This window comes from Cryptotermes secundus, unplaced genomic scaffold (assembly GCF_002891405.2).
Source record: "Cryptotermes secundus unplaced genomic scaffold, Csec_1.0 scaffold59, whole genome shotgun sequence".
NCBI classification, from domain to species: domain Eukaryota; kingdom Metazoa; phylum Arthropoda; class Insecta; order Blattodea; family Kalotermitidae; genus Cryptotermes; species Cryptotermes secundus.
In genome coordinates this window covers 1,225,250-1,231,454 of record NW_019738348.1, presented here as the reverse complement: position 1 = coordinate 1,231,454, position 6,205 = coordinate 1,225,250, and positions in this window count along the sequence as shown.

Genomic DNA, 6,205 nt, shown 5'->3' with positions numbered 1-6,205 from the left:
TCTGTTAAGAGCATTTTGTTGAAAATAAAGAATAACAATATCCACCAAGGTATGTACAGAATGTAGCACTCAGCCTTTACACATGAGGTACTCTCTTTAGGCTCTTGCCTGAAGACTAATAGGATTCTCATAAATTTTTTTGGTCCCTCAATACAAACATTAAAACAGTTGCTTGTGTGGACATAAATGCATCATTGCACATACTTTGTTACTCATTATTATTCACAATAATTTATCATTTGTGTTAGATACTCATTTTAGAACCTCTGTAGTTGAACCATCATCATATTATGGAATTGAGAAAGAAAAATAACAACATGATGACCATCTAAAAATCTTGAAACTGATGAACCTCTGATAATTAAGGCCATGAAATTGATATACTCGTATATTATGATTGAAGTTCATAATGTTAAATGTATTCATATTATTTGTAGATTTCGTCTTTCTATGTCTTACATATTATTAATTTCACGCATTCGTATATTTTGATGCTTTCTGACATGTTGAAAAGAATTATTTTTATATTTTAAGGTGTTTTATAAGCAAATGTTCTATATGTTAATGAGGACAAGTAGCATATACAACTGACTGATTGTATTATAAAACTATTTCCAATGCACATTACATAAAATATTATAGTTAGTAATAAGCCAAAGTTATTCCATTAGTGTCCATTTGACTATATCCGCCTAAATTGCAACTCTTCTTTTACACTTCAAATATATCCTTAACACTTAACACTACATGTTTCAGCCTCAAAAGGCCATCTTCAGTAGTAAAGACAACACCACACGTTGAAGAGGAAACGAAAACCAGGCACAAATAACTAACGTGAGGAACAAGCTGCCAGGGAAAATATTTTAATATATTTTACGGAAGTGACGACACCCTGAGTGAAGTGAAACAAGAAATTATAAAAGGATTTAATCTCTTTTTAATTAAATGAGGGCAGCAGCATGTGGTTTTTAAAATGAAATGGAATAGCGAAACAGTGTAGCAGTTTTAACAAGGTCTTGACTGAATATATGTAATAAAACACCTGAAGATGGCCCTTTGAGGTCGAAACATGTAGTCTTAAGTGTTAAAGAATATATTGAAGTGTAAAACAAAAGTTTCAATTGGATGGATATAGGCAAATGGACGCTAATGTGAACAATTGCAACGGGATGCTGAAATACAGAATCATTCCATTAGTATTCGTCATTTATTTATAACTGATATATTATTAATGGGAGGCATGTGGTAGCACAGTGGTTAAGGCACTATGCTACAAGTTGGAAGGTAGCGGGTTCAAATACCGATGAGGTCACTAGATTTTTTTCAATTGACCTAATCCTTCCAGCCTCACTCAGCCTCTAACAGAAATGAGTACCAGGAATTAAATAAATAATTTTCCTGGGAGTAAAGCACGGCCAGTGTGTAAGGCTGATAACCTTACCGCCTAGATAATGTGGGACCCTCAACATCTCACAACCCTATGGGCCTTCATGGCCTGTTACAGGGATAGGTTTACTTTTTTTCTTTACTTCTTATATTATTAATGGTTGTGGGGATTCACTGTGCTGACCACGTGACACCTTCTATCCACTAAAGTTGGCACTAACTTCGCCGACAAGCGGCGGTCGCTCAGTCAGTATAGTTCACTTGCGGAATAAAGCCACAGAGTTTTTTTTATGTTAAGTTATCAACAAAGGACCAGAAGTGATAACTGATGATGTAGTTTTGGTACACATGGAGGTTACAGAGTTAATCTAAGGTATTTCAGGCACTACACATGCATGTGTAATCCAGGAATGTTCTAATGGGAGGTAAAGGAATATTAAAATTTAAGGTTATTAAAGTAGAAAGCAATTAACAGGACTTTAAATTACATGTATGTTAGTACTAATATTTGTTGAGTCTATATATTAATTCCTAAATACTAGTACATGTGTTAATCTAAGCTCTGTATAGTTTACTTTAAAGATCCTGTTATTTGATTTTTATTATTATTACCTCAGAACAATTGGGATTCATTTGATTTAGTTTCATTTTAATATATCCAAAACAAATCTTTCATACCTACTTGACTGTTAGCTAATGACAAATGAGTGTTATTATTAATGTCAGGAAACTGCCCTTTGTGAAACACATAAACATCTGTTACAAGGACATGACTAATTATGTGGCAGTCTCTCATTTGACATTCCAGCATTATGAGAAGTTAGAAAATTATGAATTATTGTACAAAACTCAGAAGACTATTAAGATGATATGATACGAGACACACTTTATGAGTGCTTCAAGCACACTCTCAGCAAATGCCAGTAACAGCTAACTTAGTTAAAGGGATGACAGAGTTGCTACTAGTGTGAAAAAATTGTGATTTGAACCATTTGATAAACTTGCACATCCTTTTATATGCAAACAAAAGAGGACTGAATAGAGTATGCATCATTAGTGGTAGTATTAATATTAACTTAAGCTTATATATACATACACTTACATCCATCACATAATGCTATTGCTGGTTATTTATGGAAATAAAACTGCAATTTGATATGCTTTGGATTTTTAATTGTAAAATAAATGAGTCATCCATCCATCCACAACAGCCTACTTCGGCCATGGAGCCACAAAACATTTCTTTTTTTTTAACTTGTACTGATTTGAAATTGCAGATTGATACAGTAATTATGTTGAATTATGTGTGTTGTGGACAAAATTTGATATTGTTTATAGAAAATATAAGAAAATGAAGGGGAAAAAACAACCGGCTCCAGACAGTCCTGCATATGGCAGGAAATGTTACTGAACAACAGATTACCTAAAGAACAAATTAAACAAGACAGATTAGTTCCATTACACCCCCTTCATCAATGATAAATTCCCTTACCACCAAATATTATTATTTATAAATATTATATTTAGGGTGATCATCTGGCAGTGATTTCAATTTGAGGTTCTTTTAATAACCAAACTGACTTTGCTCAAAAGAAATGTATTATTTTGTCCCAGACTGTTTTCTATTATGACCAAGTGTTATTTTTAATACTTTTATGATGTATTACAGTATCCTGTATCACACTGTAAACTCCATTCATTGAAAGGAAAGTAACCAAGTAACAAAACAAATATAATTAATAATAATAATAATAATAATAATAATAATAATAATAATAATAATAATAATTTAGAATTAAATTAACCATGGATTACATCAGAAATCAACCAGCATCATAACTGATATCTTGGACACTATAATAAAATCATTGAATCATTACTCATTTATAACTGCTGTGAGCATTTGATATAGTACTTATTATATTACAGTGTTTGCTTTGCATTAACCCGTCTTGTCCTTATTATTACAATTATTTAGTTATGACAAATGTACTTACACAACAAACAAACAAAGAGTATCAGTTCACTAAGAAGGACTAGGGCATGTGGGATAGGAAATGCCATGAAAGTAAAAGATAGGAGAGAGTTAGAAGAGAAACTCAATGGAATTTCTTTGTGAACTAGTTTGGATTCATATGGCAGAAATAAATCTGACTACTAAAATTCTCATAAATGCTGTTGACAAGTGATTTTGCTCCAGTTCAAGTAAAGTTGATACTGCTTATTTAAAAAAAATTATCCAGAGAAATCAAATCCATACAGATAATGGACATCACATACATTGACATAACAACCATGTGCTCACTTAATACACAAAATAAATGTATGTAATATAGTCTAATAATTTTGAAGACATCATGTAATATTTCTACATATTTGAGAGCTTGGAAGACTAATGGCTACTTTCATTTTTACAAGGAGGCTCTAAACACAATATTATAATTGACAGCCTACTACATGCCAGTTCAGTTAATGGACAGAATTTCTGTCTACAAGTTACAGTATCAACTCTATTTGAAATGATCCTTGTCTGCTACATGATCTATACCACTGGATTCACGAAGAGTAATATTCGTTTTCAGTGTATAGGATGTAGTTGTGGCACTTTTAATCCAATAAATACGACATACAAACAAAAAAATGACAGGCTTATTTTTTCTTTTTTTCTGGTTTTTTGCTGCTCTACAAGACATATACAAGACAACACGCCATGGTTGTTATGTTTGACTACCTACATTTTAATTTCTTACAATAATTGCAATTATTTTATTTTTTGGAAAAGTGCAGTTGAATATATAAATAAAGGCAGGATTATTTTTGAGGAAATGTGAATGAGCTCTTTCTGCTGCACACTCTAAGACATATTGTAAAAAAAAATAAAAGTAAAGCTATCCCTGTACCAGGCCATGAAGGCCCATAGGGTTGTGAGACATTGAGGGTCCCACATCATCTAGACAATTGGCTCAAAGATGGCGGTAAGGTTGTCAGCCTTACATGCCAGCAGCGCTTTACTCCTCATGATTATTTAATTAATTCCTGGTACTCATTTCTGTTAGAGGCTGAGTAAACCCCAGGGCCTAGTGCGGCTGGAAGGGTTAGGTCAACTGAAAAAAGTCCCATGACCTCTTCGGGACTTGAACCCGCAACCTTTCGGCTTGTAGCATAGCCCCTCAACCACTACTCTACCATGTGCCCATAACACATATTGTACCATGATTAAATTCATGGAATGTATAAATCAAAGAACACCGACATTAATAATTAATAATTACATGTCATTTATGTGAAGATTACTTAAATATAGTAGTTTCTTGCACACTGAGAAACCAAACTGTTGTGGTAGTTGAAACTCTAGAAAACTATAGAAATATACTCTAGGAAACTTTCTGTTTATTGTGGGACTATTCAAACATAGTCATATAGTCATATAAAGTCACAACAGAATTTTCTTGAAATCTGCAGGCTGCATTTCACTTACATATTCAACTGTCTGACTTCTCCAAAACTCCCATAGTTCATTCTCTGACGTTCTCTGTTGCAGAACAAAATCATTCACCATAACTGCTTTTGCTTCTGAATGCAGGAAGCATTCAGGTACAATTAAATCTTTCAAAAAAACTTTTTCACGAAACTCTCAACTAAACAGCTATAAAACATGAGGCTAGTAAAAGATAACAGTCAATTGCTCCAACCATACTGTTAGACTAGCAACTAGTACAAAATAAATTCTCACCCCCTGGCCTTAACCATCACTGAGTACTTCACCCATGGCACACCAGTGGCATTAGTTTATGCAATGTACAATGTGAATGCTGATAACACTTCATTTTCAACAATATAATTATGGATTTAAAGAACTGTATTGAAAATTCCTCTAAAAACATACTTTTATGCCAAGACCTAAAAATTTTATTTACTGATCCTTGAATATAATGCTTTCTTAAGTATGGAAAAATATTTTGAGAGAGATTAACAAAACGATTTAAAATAATTACATAATCAGTTTCATCATATTATTATCAAAGGAAGTGAAAAGAGTGCAGGACGTGCCACTGGTGACCGTTTTAAGAAAATATTCTTGGGTGGTAATACATATGTTTGCGAGTACTGTGATACTTTGCTGGTTCCACAAGTACCGCTCCACAGTACACATCCTGATTTCATTCTGCTATAAGATTGTTCAAATTTGTTAGCTTTATAAAAATTTAAGAACATTACTAACAAACCTGCACAAATTCAAAATTTTATCAAACCCTTTAAACAATTACTACTAAGATAACTTATTTGCATAAATTTCATATGCATTTCACATTCTCATGTATCCAGGCAAATATTACATATTTGTGAGGATTCATAATTTCAGGCATTCTACCACATATTCACAGGCATTCCATCTGCATATGTCTGCGTACCAGTAGTATGCATATGGATACATGCGTAGTTGAAAGCACGCACCCAGTCATACTCGCTTGCTAATGCTTGTCATGAATGTTTACATTCTAGGTTCTTCTAAAATTACTGTAAATGCTTGCTCATCCTAAAACTTGACTCTTTCTTCACCATATCCTCCATGGGGGACTTACACTGGGCTTAGCACCACCAACGAAACAAGATGCAACCATACAATGCACTCACTTGAAAAGCGAGGGAGGAGGGTGGAAGAACTGAAAGTGTGCACTTTCTCTTGTCTTGCTGCATAGTGAGATGATCTGCATGTCATTGCAACAGCAAACTGGCTGGAGTCAAAACGATTGGTTTCTAAAGTTCACATACATTCCCTTTTATTATTAATTAATATTATTATTATTAATATTATTAT